At 41.8% G+C, this 15799-nt stretch overlaps 1 protein-coding gene across 6 annotated transcripts in view; it reads left to right on the forward strand.

The window, feature by feature from the left end:
• The window catches only part of CHRM3 (cholinergic receptor muscarinic 3), a 235255-nt gene that overhangs the window by 207651 nt on the left and 11805 nt on the right, over nt 1-15799 (forward strand). The window lies entirely within an intron of this gene.

Genomic DNA, 15799 nt, shown 5'->3' on the forward strand with positions numbered 1-15799 from the left:
TAATGCCACAGCTTATATAAGGAATGTAAAATACTGCAGGTGTTTGCATGGGATCCCCCTTGAGCCAATGTTCAATTCAGATACCTGTTCTAGAATCAAATGTAGAAATCATTATTTCATCTCATGATCAAACATTAAGTGACCCACTCTTTTATGATATTGAATGTTTTTGTTCCCTACTCTTCTTGGCCATAACTAGAGAGGACTCTGGAAGTTCAATTTGACCAGCCAGCCTTATACCATCAACTGCAATTTCTCAATTTCTTGTTGGCTGAGTAGCAGCTTTTGATCTTTGCACTGCTATTTCAGTGAAAGGAGATAAAGGTCAGTGAATGCCATTGATTTTCTCTGACAGGTGCAGAACTGTAGTACTCGAGAAGCTGTTTTTACAGATAAGAATCTGCAGTGGGCTCTGCTAGAGGATTCTGATCTCAGAAAACACTGAAGAGGGGCCCACAAATGAAAGGGAATGAAACATTTTAAACCACTTCCAACAATAAGATGTTCAGTTCCATCCTTTGGTTTTATTCAAATTCACATGCACAGCCCTGTTTTTCATTAGTCGATTTCCATTTTTAGTGATTGTGAGACATTTTCAAATTATGTGAGCTCTCCACAGTAGTTCCCCCACCCAAAAAACCCCCAGAAAAAGTACTCCTTCAGTAGAAAGGTTAGCAAGAGAACTTCTAAGTAGATGACTGCATCATTCAAAACCTTTGTAATTCAAAGCTTCAGATTTATACAGTTGCAAAACAAAATATACTGGAACCATGCTAGACATCCTTTTTATTCATCTTGCTATTGGGGAAGCCATACTTCAGTTCTAATCAGTGCATATCACATAACCTTCTACTCAAATCCTATAGTTAGTTACACCATAAATGTTCTGGTTTCTTTTTGTTCCACTTTTGCTGCACTATAGCCCCTCCAGACAACAATATTGTGTTAGCATCAGGGAAGCAATGCAGAACAAACTAAAGTAGAATAAATCTTCCACTGATGCATTATTATTGTGTCAATGTCTCATCTCCCCCATTATTTGCCATTAGGCATGTGTTTTCATTGTCAAATATATATTTAAAGCATTGCTATTAACCTTGAGTTGGAGCCAAGAGTTCTGTGAGCAGACTCTCATACAATGGTGTATTTTCCTCAGCTCCCACTTCTCCTTGTACCCTTAAGTTTGCTTTAGAGGGTTGGGAGATCCTCCAGGACGGCATAGGAAGCAGTGTGGGGAGTGGAAGGTCGAATAGTCGAATTGCCTTCCCCCCACTTCCATTCATGGAAGTCTCTGCTGAATCCATACCCCTTCAATGAACAGAATGACACCTTCCATTCACAGAAGGGAACCTTTGCATCCAACCCAAAGTCTTTATAAATATGTGTTGTCTCTGCAAATATTCCACAGCAATTAGAGTAGACTGCTAAGAAGAAACAGATGGTGGGGACAAAACACTTATATTGTGGAAAAGAATGATGCAATATCTAAGCAAAATCATTTCTTCTATTTTTGGAACACGAACAGAAGCTTTATCTGGGTGTCTATATGCTGTTATTTTAGCAGGCAACAGAAGTGCCAATATGGTAGCTGGCAGCCAAATGAATAACCCTTTACAAAAAATGCTATTGCAAGTAGAATGTTTCAGTTCTCCTCCAGTTATGGCAATTTGGGACCAGATTTAGAATATAATAATTCTTACACACTAAAGTAAGTGTAATCCCCGGAGATGGCTTATTTTCTAAACAATGTTAACATTCATAGGAGCAATGCAAAATTTTGACCACCGCCCCCTCCTCCTCCTCTTCTGGATTTAATGGCATGCCAAGATTAAGATGCTGCCACCTACTAGCAACCATATGATCACACTTCACTCAAAGCCTTTCATAGAGCTTTCTTGTCCTGAAGGGCAGCCCCCACAGAAAAATTTGTAAAACCCCAATCAGTAAACCTATAAAGGAGAAGCTCTCTGGGTTCCATATACCACAAACTATCCAATATAACATTAACAATCATTTTGCCTACCCCAGGATACCCAGAGGCAATCTTCTTAAGCTTGCACAAACCACTTAGAACCGACTAACTTGACTCTGACATCCTTTCAGTTTAAACATTCAAAACAATTCCAACGGTGGACAAAAGGAAAGCACCATTCTAATCCATAGAACACACCTCCTACTGCCCTTGCAATTCAGCCAGCATGGTCTGTTCAACCCAACTTTTAACATCTGAAAAGGACAGAGGCAACACATGATCAGTGTCTCTGTTCCAAAGCCTGCCTAGTTTTCTGGTCAGCCATCTTGTCCCCCCCCCCAAAAGCCCACATGAGCTGGAACCCAACTTAACTGAACCAAAAGACTGATTAGCTGCAATCCAGTATTCAAAAGCCTTATTCACCAGATTACATTTCTATTCCATGCCCACACTCTGATAGGGAGTCTGGGAGCATTACTGCCCTGTCAGGGTTCACATCCCTAACACACTCTAATGCCATAGGCATAAATTCAGCAGCCACTACTGATTAGGCCTTTGGGACCCCAAATTCTGTAATGCAAAAAACCTCATCCACATGGTTACCCTGTAGTTCCCAGGATCCTTCTGTGTAAATTGCACATCATTGGTCCGGTTTAGAAAAAATCCACTCCACTGCTCAGTGTTTACATATGTCTCATCCAAGCTGACTTTTCATAGTTCCACTGCAACTCAGATCAATCAGAGGAGGTATCCACAACCATCCATAAGGCCAGCAAGCCAATAGTCAGTGGACACTCAAACCTTGTAGCACATTGGTCTTTAGCCAAGCCTGAATCATGACCACACGTGAAGCATGCTTAACTTCTCAGGAAGCAGCAAACTCCATTTCACTTGGATGAGGTACTCCAATCCTGTTGTTGCTGTCGAAGAGGGACCCATTGTCATGGTGTGCTCACAAGGGCTTCCTCCGTTGCAGAGCTCTGCACAGTAGAAGGTCAGACATTGGAGCGAATGAGGCAGCCACTATAGGGGCAAAGATCTATGTGCACATTGGAGTTTTGGCTGATGCTCCAAGTGAGCTCTATGGTAGAAAAATGAGGCTTTTATGTATAAAGCCGTTACAGGAATCCCCCCTGCTTAAAAATTATGGTGTGTATTCAGTTTGTAACATTTTCTGAAATAGTGATTACACTATGAAATAAAAAGAGGGTTGTTAGCAAGAAGTGAGTCTCAAGGTGAAATGCATTCACCCATTTCTCTCTATGGAGTGGTGATTCTCAATCAAGGGTAGTCATAACTTTTAATATTCCCTTTCTACCTGCTCTGTTCTCATAAGGTCACTGAAGTCTGAAACTGAACCGGATGGTTTCTGCTGACACTTTACATTGGCAAAGTTGTTTCCTCTGTTTCACTAATGAAGCTCTTTTTGTTCCTTCTGTCTGATGCAATTTGCCTCCACCTTGGCAGTGAAAGATGCTACCTCCTGTGCGTAAATGCATGATAAAGGACAGGTGAAAGGCGGGGAGATAGAAGAGTCATCAAAAGGCTCTTCCTTGAACTGTTTGAGCTTTGATATTTCACAGCTGCAGGATGCTTCTTCCAGGGATATGCAGCAGCATAGTGTTTATGTAAATTTTTAATATTTGTGTTTTATTATTTGTAGGTACAAGTAAAATCTGCTGCATAATGTTGAAATACATCCCTACCCTTAACAGGAGTATTCTGGTGATCCAGGCAGCCTGGAATAGGAGCCTTGTAGTGCAATTCAGAACGCTCACCTGGGGAAGGGAGGTTCAGCAAAGGGAAGGGATGGATACATCTCCCTTCCCACCTTCATTGTCCAATTGTTTTGGCACTAGAAGACTGCCAGTCCCAAACTAGCATTTTATAGAAAGGGGCACACTGTTCTGGAGAGTAGGAAGGGAAGAAAAGTGTCTTCTCCTTCCTTCTGCAATGTAATTATATAGTGCAGGGGAAAGTGCTTTAAGCTCACAATATGCATCCTCCCAGACTGATCCCCCTACTTATTGTAAGTGGTCAGAGACTTGAGAGGGAGAATCCTTTCTCTTCCCCTGTCCTCCATCTTCCTCCTTCTGTCCCAACTGACACCCAAGCAATCTAGGCATCATCTGCTCTCAACCATAGTTCTACGCATTCTAACTGATTTCTGGTTTCTACAGCACCCCCTGCCCTGTCTAAACTATGTACTTCCTGGAAGCTCACAGGTTCTTTTCAGGAAGGTTTGGTATATATTACAAAAACAGTAATCCATTCCTCAGATTGGCTATCGTTCTCCTAATGTAAGCCTCGAGTTGTCCCTGTTTGAATGCTCCTTCTCTTTAGTAACTGTGTTGTAACCTGAAAGCCTCACATCATTTACACTCAGATCGCTACCAAATTTATGAGATTGCTCCAGAGTATGAATTTTACCTGAAGTGGAATTTCAGGTCAAGCCTAGAAGTTCCTGTTTAGGGGAAGCGTCTATGGAATGTTGAGGGAAGCAAATCACACTGGGATGAGGCAAAAAAAAAAATGTTTCAAAAAAGCTTAGAGAAACTTATGTTCCTCCACCCCTTCTCTGGCTCTGTCTAAAGCAAAATGTTAAGGGGAATTTAGTCTAAGAGAAATACTTGGAAAATTCAAGCAAATCTAGGACAAATTCTCAAGGATGGTGTTGGTGGTGTGTATGACTGTTTCATGCATCTCTGAGGTCTATCCTTTACATGAACAGCAGATAAGGTGGTAAAACTGTGTCTAGTTGTTGTGCACTGCAGCTGGAGTTCCAGAGTGCTCCTCCATGCCTTAAACAAGCAAGCAAATGTAAATCCTTGAACACTGACAACTGGCAAGTTAAGTGGCAATTGATTCTTTTAACTTTCATATTGGCATCTAGTTTTCTGTGTGCAGGGTTTTTATGCTTTATGTTTTGTTTGTTTTGAAGACTGAGCTGCATTCAGTCATGTGAGACCCCACATGGCATGTGAAATGATTCAACTGAGACCACATGTTGATCTTCTAGTGAGATATAGGGCTTAACTTGCCCAGGAGGGTAACTTTTGAAGTGATGTTATGAGGCAAATGGAAACGTCCAATGATTTTTTGATGTAAGTAAAGTTAGAGAGCACATTCTTATAAGAGTGAGTGGTATTTTGTATTTCAGGATAATATTTAGAACTCAGCATCATTTTTTAGAACATTGAATTCCTCCCAATGTATTAAATGAAAGCTTTCTAACACCATCTCATTATGGTAGCTAGGCATGTCCTTAAATGTTTTACTTTGTATTTTGCACAAGAACGGAAGGAGCTTAAAAGTTCTGTAGGGAAATTCCAGTTCTATATATTTAAAGTTTGAATGCCATTACTCAGCACCACTCTCATCATGAGCTGACTAGACCAGTATAGTCCTCCCCCCTCCCACTCTCATCATGAGCTGACTAGACCAGTATAGTCCTCCCCCCTCAACAGAAATTCCATTACTACATGAAATAGCAGTTTCATGCCTGAACAATGGAGAAATTTAAGAAGATAGACTTTAAAAAAAGGTTCCAAGGGAAATAAGCTCATTTTTCGGTTATTGGAATGCTCTACATAATAATGATATTCTGGCTTTTAATGGCTTGTTATCTGACCTGCAATTATCATGCAGATCTTTATAACAATTTCCATTAAAAATAAACAGAGAAGTTGGGGTAGTTTATGCCTCCTCATAGATAAAAGCCTCAAAGTTTTGGGAGATTCTCTTACCTTTGGCTCAATTTCAGGCACTATATCGTTTTTGAAAGAAATGTTTCTGTGCAGTTATAGCCATCAATATTACTGTTATGAAGTCCTTATCCTATCACTTCTAGCTACCCCAGATAGTTAGCAGTGTCCTTGTTCTGCAGTGGCTGTAGGCCAAGAGGAAAGAAACTAAAGAGTTATGACTACTTTAAGCTAATGGAAATTATCTGTTAGCTGAGTGGTATTGCTGCTGCTTTTACATCCAAGAGGCCTTGTTTGGTCCCAGCTGAGAGAGATTCCTTACATATTCTCTCTCCCTTCAGTGCTGAATGTTCAGATAGTTGGAAAGTAGTATCAGGTGGCCTTCTCATTTTTTCCTCCCTCTGTATGTCTTTTTTTAAACCAAGCTGTATCTATTTGGACCTTTTAACTTTACATAGGTCATTTCTTCCAGTGTATTCATCATCCTGTTCCCCTTTATCTGCTTCTTTTCTTTTCCTGTCCGATTTCGTATGGATTTATTTTTTCAAACCATGGTTAGGTTTATAAGAGGTTTTAAAATAATTTTGCCTCTTGACATATTGATATTTCTTATTTCTATGCTGATTACTCTCTTTCATATTGACAAGAAACCACACTCACCCACCCTATGTGCTACAGCAGTATTGATAACGGTAGTTATATTGAATCCTAGTACACAACGACTCCAACATATAGAGTTATTCTCCTAATTTATGCAGAATTAAGCCCGTTTGGGGAACAACAATGGAATGGAACAATCTGGTTATCCTTAGCCTAGGCTGAGAATGATCATCACTATCCTGACTCTATGCTAGCAAAGATTTCTTTCATTCTTCAATTTGATGCATAGCAGAAGTGTTGGGTTTCAGTGGTCAAGCTGATTAAAAGAAAGGGCTGTAAAAGTCAATGCGGTGGGATGCTAATGTAACCTCCAATCATCTGCATTGTGCTGGCCACTGGGAGGTGAAGGATGGTGCAGTGCAAACACACTGGTGGACCTCTGCATTGGCTATGCCAGTGCATTTGCACCATGCCAACCTTGCCCCTCTACTTCTGCCTTCCAGTATGAAGCAGCAGTAGCAGCAGCTCTTGAGATAAGTCAGGCGAGCAGCACCACTGTTGCACTGACTGCTAATGCTAGAAGATCTTCCACCTCGCCCTACCCAATGTCATAAGGCAGTGGTTTTCAATCAATGTTCCATGGCACCCTGGGGTGCCTTGAATGATGGTCAGGGGTGCCACGGGCAACACTGGCCTCTGTCCCTTCCTCCTTTGATGCCCTCTCGTATCTCTGCCTCCCAAATACTTGCATGGCTATTGGTCGCAGCAGCCTGGCTACTAGCTCTGCAAGCGAATGGTGCCTTTGGGACTGGTCAGGGGGTGCTGGTTGCCAGGAGCTGAGGCAGCTTCAGAGTTGGCAAGCAAGCAAGCAAGCAAGCCCTTGCTATTGGGAATGGACAGAAAAGTCCCAGGCCGCTGTGACACCTCTCTTTGGAGCAGGGAAGGGGCAGCTCATGGAGCAGGGGTGGCAGCAGCAGCTGCCCAGAAGACTCCCAAGGAGAGGGGAGAGGAGGCTGAGGGAACACTCCACAAGGGAGGGTGTTCGAAAAAGGGTGAGAGGCTGCCAGCTATGCAGGCAAGGGGTGACATAACTGGGCTCCTGGGCTCCTGGGCTCCACAGGGGTGCCACAGAAAGAATGCAGTTGGTCAAGGGAGCTGTAGACTCTCAAAAAAAAGAAGTCTGTCATAAGGGATTCTTGTATTGTCTAATTTCACTTTCACATATCACCCAAAAAATGTGGTTTCAGAATGGGGGGGATTAGACTTCCCCACAAGCACTGAATTGCCATTAGCACCAAATCACCTAAAAATAATAAGAGACAGAAAACAGCAACATGTGGTGTAACAAATCCTTAAGATATATGTGCTACCTGTGTAACGAAATTAAAAATTCAGAACAATTATAATAAATTTAAAGCCTTCCGTTATCTGTGATTTGTGAAACAAGCCTTAATGAACTCTTGACTGGAAAGGACGTTTCACCACACTTTCCCACCACAAGCTATAAATCAAAAGTGCATTTCCATAAATAACCTTGACCAAGGTCACTCTGATAGCACTTTGCTACATGATGGTATTTCACCACATACAGTGCTATTTTTCTAGAAAAAGAGGTGCCAGAACTCACTGTGAATACCCCACTTGTTCTCTTATAATGACAGTGGTGCCCACCTGAGAGGTACCGGAATTGAGTTCCAGCTGAAGGAAAGCCCTGCTTGGATTTTAAAAGATAAAAACAAACTGGAAGCAGCTGGGGCCCACTGGGTCTGGTGGGGGCGAGAGGGCAGGTCAACTAACAAGCGGAGCCAGGGGTAACAACAGTCAGGCAAGAAACTTGAGGACAAACATGCAAATCCCATGCAGACCTAAATGGGAGTAAACCCTCTTTGAACTCAGTGGGGCTTCTTTCTGAGTAGACCTACATAGGATTGTTTTGCATATACACAACCTTTTTTTCCCCTTGGGTGAGAGATGCAAAAAGGGGCCCTGCATGTTAGTTATATGTAACTTGCAGCGAGTTACAGGGAACCAGACAGAGGGCCTTATCTGTAGTGGCGCCCTCCCTGTGGAATGCCCTCCCGTGTTCTGCGAAAGGTCTCTACTGAGTAGAACTTTGCAGGGCTGGGGCAAACAAGAAGTTATTACAGGGTGGGTAGGGGGCAAGGGGAAGAGAGAGCAGCCTCTAACTTTGGGGTGTTTCTCCATCTCCACATGCACTGAGGAGCCAAAGATAAGAACACAGTGGTAAATTTACACTATACAGTCATACCTCGATTTAAGAAGTCTTCGACTTCCGAAGTCGAAGCCTTCGGAAATGTTTTCGGTGCGCACGTTCTGCGCCTGCGCAGAAGCACGAAATCGCACTTTGCGCATGCACCATAAAGGTGCTTTGACAACCAAAAACCTCGACTTACGAAGACGGCCGTGGAACGGATCGTCTTCGTAAGTCGAGGTACCACTGTAGTGGTAAATACTACTGATGTGTTAATAAACCCATTCACTTGCTTCTTTTTCTGCTGCTATCACAAGTTCATCATGTTTGTTATACCCAATCCATTTTAACATCAACTTTCAACTTATCTCCAAATGCCTGGATGGAATGCCAAGATTTACGTGCTTTCTTCATAATTGTCATATGGTTGATCTTTTGAATTAGTAACTCAACTTGGCTTGCTGTTCTGGCTACTTCTCAGGTTATATCATGTGCTTGTACTAAATTGTGAACTTACATGCAAGATTATGATTCATTTATTATTGCATCAGGAACTAGTATATAGTTTGGGCTTAACAAAAATCAGCTAGGAGCAAAAGCAGTACAAAATGTTCCCTTGTACATTTCTAGCTTCCAAATCCAGAAATAAGCAGTGTATTGCAAATATTTATTACCTTTTTGAAAAGTGTTATTTTGATCTTACATACATTAATTGTAGCAATTTCATCTAACTTGTATTGGGGGTGGGGGTGGGGGAACAACTTCTATTTGTGAGCTATTGCATGTTTACTGCACCACCTAGTGGATACTACTATATAGTGTTAATGTAAGCTTACATTAATGTATACTTCAGTGTTTGAATCTATACACTGTACCTATGCTGCTGCTCATACTTTGCAATCAATAGAACCAATATAGTTGGTCATAGGGCAAATTAATACATGCAGCCTCGCCCTTTGGCATGGTGCACCTCCAAGAGCCATCAGCTTAATTGGGCAACTGTTAAGTAAAACTCAGAAGTTTGGCTCTGAAACAGAAAATTCCTGCTGCTAACATAACACTGGGTTGTGCCGAAATAGTATAATAGAGAACGCAGATATAGCTTGTGGTCCTCATAGTATAATAAGGTCATATTAACAATTTCTGTTGTGCTATAGATTGTTGTTGTTGTTGTTGTTTAGTCGTTTAGTCGTGTCCGACTCTTCATGACCCCAAGGACCATAGCACGCCAGGCACTCCTGTCTTGCACTGCCTCCCGCAGTTTGGTCAAACTCATGTTGGTAGCTTCGAGAACACTGTCCAACCATCTTGTCCTCTGTCGTCCCCATCTCCTAGTGCCCTCCATCTTTCCCAACATCAGGGTCTTTTCCAGGGAGTCTTCTCTTCTCATGAGGTGGCCAAAGTATTGGAGCCTCAGCTTCAGGACCTGTCCTTCCAGTGAGCACTCAGGGCTGATTTCCTTCAGAATTGATAGGTTTGATCTTCTTGCAGTCCCTGGGACTCTCAAGAGTCTCCTCCAGCACCATAATTCAAAAGCATCAATTCTTTGGCGATCAGCCTTCTTTATGGTCCAGCTCTCACTTCCATAAATCACTACTGGGAAAACCATAGCTTTAACTATACGGACCTTTGTCAGCAAAGTGATATCTCTGCTTTTTAAGATGCTGTCTAGGTTTGTCATTGCTTTTCTCCCAATAAGCAGACACCTTTTAATTTTGTGACTGCTGTCACCATCGGCAGTGATCAAGTAGCCCAAGAAAGTAAAACAGGTGCTATAGATAATTTACTCTATTTGAGCTGTAAAACAGATCTTATTGCCCATTATTTGGTTAAAAGTAATGACATAATCATAATTTACAGTATATGAATGTCCATAGTGGTCTCTAGAAAATCTGGTAATTCGCGAAATTTACAACACAAAACCACAAGTTAAATAGGTGACTGTGTAACTTCAATGGTGACTAGAACCTGTCAGAGTGGTGTTGCTGATTACCAGTTAGGGAGAATGGGGCAAGGAAGCAGCAGAGGTTTGTGTATGAAAACTCCTCTTCTTGCATGACTAGACGTAGATATGAACATCGGCTGCAATCATTGGGGCTCATCCTAATAGCTCACATTTATAATAGCTCACAACATTCAACAAAAGTTTTCTAAAAACATGATGAAAACAATACAGTGGAACCTCGGTTTATAAACACTTCGGTTTATGAATTTTCGGTTTACGAACGCCGCGGACCCATCTGGAACAGATTAATTCACTTTCCATTACTTTCAATGGGAAAGTTCGCTTCAGTTTATGAACGCTTCAGTTTATGAACAGACTTCCGGAACCAATTACACCCATGCTTTGGGTTAAGTACGCTTCAGGTTGAGTACTCCGTGACCCGTCTGGAACGGATTAATTCACTTTCCATTACTTTCAATGGGAAAGTTCGCTTCAGTTTATGAACGCTTCAGTTTATGAACAGACTTCCAGAACCAATTGTGTTCATAAACTGAGGTACCACTGTATGCAACTGTGTATTGAAAATAAACCTGAGCCATGTATAAAACCTGAAAAATTGGAGTCGGATTCCAGTAAACTTTGGGGAGAACTTTAAAGGGCACTACTGTCTCTAGAAGGCATTCTAGAGGCTGGGCTGTATCACCGAGAAAATCGAGGTCTGTATTATCACCAAATGCAGAGCAGAATGTGTGGGAATGAAAACTGAGAAGAATGTGAGGATGTCTGGGTTGGGCCCCAATTCATATTGTAGCCGTGATCTGCAAGAGCCAAAAGGAAACCTGACATATTCTTTAGAAGATGCAACAAATGACTCTTTCTATAGCACCCAAGTTCATTTTAGGACAAGTGGGGTAGAAACCAAAGTGACACAGCTAAATTCATTTCTGGAAGGCTTCACTGAAATGTGTTTCAATCATTTAGGAGTGGCTGCAAAGCAGCTCAAAAAATTATGAGACGAATGAGTCACTGAGCTTCTGGAATATAAAATATGATGTGCTACTCCTGCTTGGTACAAGTAGTGCCAATATTTTAAAAAAATTCATGTCCTTAACTTGATGATGGTTTATGACTTAGAATTATTTTTTAAAATCATGCTTCGAAAATATATGTGGCAGCATCATGCACTTTTTTTTTATTAATACAGATAAAGCAATGCCAAAGTATGAATGAACAATCAACTCTGATTGCCCAAATTTTAAGCAATAATGTTTGAGACTGCATTTGTGTATAAAATTAATTTAGATGTAATTTCAAAAATCAGTACACTGTCAGATGTGTGGTGTACCTTAATTTAGCATTGATTGGTCAGCTCATTCGTACAGAAATATATGAAATCTAAACTAATAATTGGTTTGAGTCCATTTTTATTTTCTATTTACAGTAATGTTGTGGAGATGGAGTGGTGATGGAGCAACAGCAATCAGAGAACTGGATCCTGAGTTTTACTCCTTGAATGGAAGGAGCCTCCATTCATGAAAGATCTCTGCTTATGCAGAACTCTCCTTCCATGAATGGAAGCTCTATTCATGGAGCACAAACTTAAGCATCCAAGCCAGGAAGGCTGAGACCCATTTTGGTCTGTTAGTTTTTGTTATTAAATGTGCGTATAAATTTTTTGACCATTTTTTTTTAAAAAAAATAAATAAATCTGTGAACACAGATGTAAACTAGAGATGCACACTTCTGACAGCCCCATTCATTTTATTCCTTTCCCTTCTCATTGTTAATGTTTTGTTCATTTTTCATTTCTTCTTTGTTTCTGCAATGATCATAGCTTGGACCCACCCCATCATGTCTTACCTATAACGTTGGTGTTTTCCATCTAAATAACATAAAAGTCTCAAAGGGTTATACTACTCTCCGAAAACATTAAACCTACAAAAGCTCAAACAGATTGGGCAAAGGGTCTTCCCATTTTATAAGCAATTGAAAAGGACTGACATCACCTAAGCTTCCCTTAGCAGTTTTCATAACTCTCCCCAGGAATTAAATGTGTCCATGAAGAGGGTTGCAAGGGTTAGCCGTTAGGGAAAGCCCTTTCCCTAACCCCTCAGGGGGTCTGAAGAAAGCTTTTAACTACAGTACATTCAGCTGAACAGTGTTAGAAACCTTTGTGAAACTAGAAACCCTGCATTATCAGAGTTCCTAGCTGTGCAGAGGCTTCTAAATCCATCACCTCATAAACACTTTAAAGCCCCCAGACCCCACTCAGTGCAGGAAGCTTGGGTGACTCATACAGGATGGAAATGTTGCATGTGGGGTAAAGGTAAAGGGACCCCTGACCATTAGGTCCAGTCATGACCGGGTTGCGGCGCTCATCTTGCTTTATTGGCCAAGGGAGCCGGCGTACAGCTTCCGGGTCATGTGGCTAGCATGACTAAGCTGCTTCTGGCGAACCAGAGCAGCACACAGAAATGCTGTTTACCTACTCACTGGAGCGGTACCTATTTATCTAGTTGCACTTTGACGTGCTTTCGATCTGCTAGGTTGACGGGAGCTGGGACCAAGCAACGGGAGCTCACCCCATCATGGGGATTCGAACCAGCGACCTTCTGATCGGCAAGCCCTAGGCTCTGTGGTTTAACCCACAGCACCACCCACATCCCTGCATGTGGGGTAGTATTTACAAATAGAGCTGAACCCTGCAATCATTATCTGAGGCGCCTCTTTTGTGTACCCGTCAACAAGAAGGGGCAATATGAGAATGGGCCTTTTCTGTGGTAATTCTCCATTTGTGGAATGCTCTACCCAGGGAGGCTCACCTGTCACCTTCATTCCATGGTGAAAATCATTCTCTTTAACCAGGCATTTGGCTTATTAACATTGTATATTCTTTTAAATGTGTTGAGGTGTGTGTGTTGGTTTTGTTTTGTTTTTATTACGTTTTCCGTATTCTCGTTTTGTATTTTTATGTTGTGAACCTCCCTGTGATAATCACATGAAGGACAATATACAAATTTAATGAAAAATAATAAAAACTATAGTAATAGACACCTGCCCATTCCCCTTTCAACATTTTGCACTACTCTCGGGTTGACTTCCTTTCTTTCCATTCATTTAACTTCATACTGCAACTTTCTTAATGACAGACTTAATGCAAAGTTGCAGGATCACCTACTGCACCAACAACATACATTATAAAGAAACAAACTATCTGTACATTGATATTGGGTGAGTATACACCCCAGTTATTCTTAGTGGTTGAAGGACAGGAAGGGTTCAAAGAGGCAAATACATTCCAATCATGATAACGAAGCATTTCTAATTGGCGCTAATATGCAATGTGACAGGGGTGCAAGGTATAGGGGGTGGAGGGGGCTTCAGCCCCCTCAGTATTTCTAGGCAGGGGGCTGAGTCCCCGCAATATTGAGGGAGCCGCCATCCCCTGCCGCCTCCAGGCAAGCATGAATGCCCAGCCTCAGCTCTGCTCTTGAGTCAGGTCTGACCCGGGGGCGAAGTGGAGAAGAGGCAGAGGCAGCAGTGTTGTTGCCCCTCTCCTGTAAAGGGCTGCACATGAGAGGGAGTTGCAAGCTCCATCGCGCTCAGCCGCAGCTCCACTCCTGGGTCAGGTCTGACAGCAGGAGAGTTGCAGCAGCGTTGCTGCCCCCTGCTTGGCTGGGCAGCGCCATGCAAGGATGCTGCTGAGGCAGCGTTCTTGGGTGAGCGCTGCCCCACAAGGTGGCAGCGGGAAGCATGGAGAGTGATTTTTGCCTTCCATATCCCCTGCCACCAACGGGCGAGCGCTGGCCCGCTGGGTGGAGGCAGGAGGCTTGCACATGTGACCCCCCCCCCAATTGCTGGGCCCAACTCATCGCTCCTGTGTGATAATGAAGTATTTCTAAATGGCACAAATATGTAACTGGAATAATGAATTCAAGTCTGACTGTTTTTTCTGGAGCGGTGTCTTGTTATAAAGAGAAAACCAGAGAACTTTATATTGTTGGAGTTTTAACACAACATTCAGGTTATCATTGCAATTTATAATACTTTCCCTATCTCACAGTTCTAAATCCTCCCATGTTTAAACTACTTCATCTAGATAACGGTGCAGACAAAGCAGAAATATAAGCTTGCCAATTATATTGGCGGTACAGGGAGATCGGGTTTTGAATACCAAGTCTGCCGTTCCCTTCTCTCTCTTTTGCTTTGTTTGGGCTTCTGTCCAAGACCATCAGCACAATAGACTCTAGCTTTATGGGGGAAGTAACACAGAACATTTTGAGGGCGGCAGAAAAATAGGGTGTGTTGATTTAAATGAGAAGGAAAGGCTGGGTTTGCAAAACCTCACACAGTATGCAAATAGAATAAATTATTCCCCTTATATCTGAAGTTAATTTAAAGGGCCCTCCTACCTCCAAGAGACACTTTCAGTGTTTGCAAAAGTGGGCAATGGGGTGTTTATCCATGTAAAGAGGCCATCCCTGCCCTTCCTTTGACTTCTGTAATCACGGTTGGCCTTTCTTTCTTCATTCAGACAATCATCCTCACAGTAGTAAGGTATTCCTTTCCATATGTCGTTGAGCTGCAAATCCCAACAGCCCCAGTAAGCTTGACCAATAGCCAGGGATAATGGGAACTGTAGTTTAGCAGTATCTGGAGGATCAGTGATTCTCTACATCTGCCCTAATACATGCTGGATTACTGACCCATTTGGTCCAGCATTCTGTTCTCACAGTGGCCAACCAGATGCCCATGGCAAGCCGGCAAGCATTATATACACAATGTGTGTGTGTGTGTGTGTGTGTGTGTTTAAATGTTTATATTTTGCCTACACAGGGTGGCTTACAGAATATAATAAAATACATCTATCCAATCAAATAAGAAACCAAGTACATTATAACTATATTAAATATACCAGGCTGAACTTGAATGATGGAATTTGAAAGCATGTGAGGTTGGGATTGGTGTTCAGTCTGAAAGAATTGCCTATTAGTCCAGCTGAGGATCAGTAACTATGTTTATGTCTTATTTTTGGTAAAATAGTACAAAATTTGTGAAAGAGATTTATCACAGACAATAGCAGTCCTCAATAAGTCCTATGCAAACTCGTCATGTAAATTCGAAATTTAAATGTCCCTGAATTGCCATTCTAATATTGGACTGATCTTCCTTATTGATTAGGGCCTCATTATTACATCTTCAGCATGACTGAGCATATGTGTCAAAATTTAAACAATGTTTTGGTGTTATATGTCACCAAGTAATTATTGTATATAACAATTTCCCTTTGAATTAGCAACTTGTGAACAATTTTCACTATGTTTGAAGCTTATATAATGTCTCAGATCTTGTGTCTAACAAACCAT

This window comes from Zootoca vivipara, chromosome 3 (assembly GCF_965207765.1).
Source record: "Zootoca vivipara chromosome 3, rZooViv2.hap1.1, whole genome shotgun sequence".
Classification (NCBI taxonomy): Eukaryota; Metazoa; Chordata; class Lepidosauria; order Squamata; family Lacertidae; genus Zootoca; species Zootoca vivipara.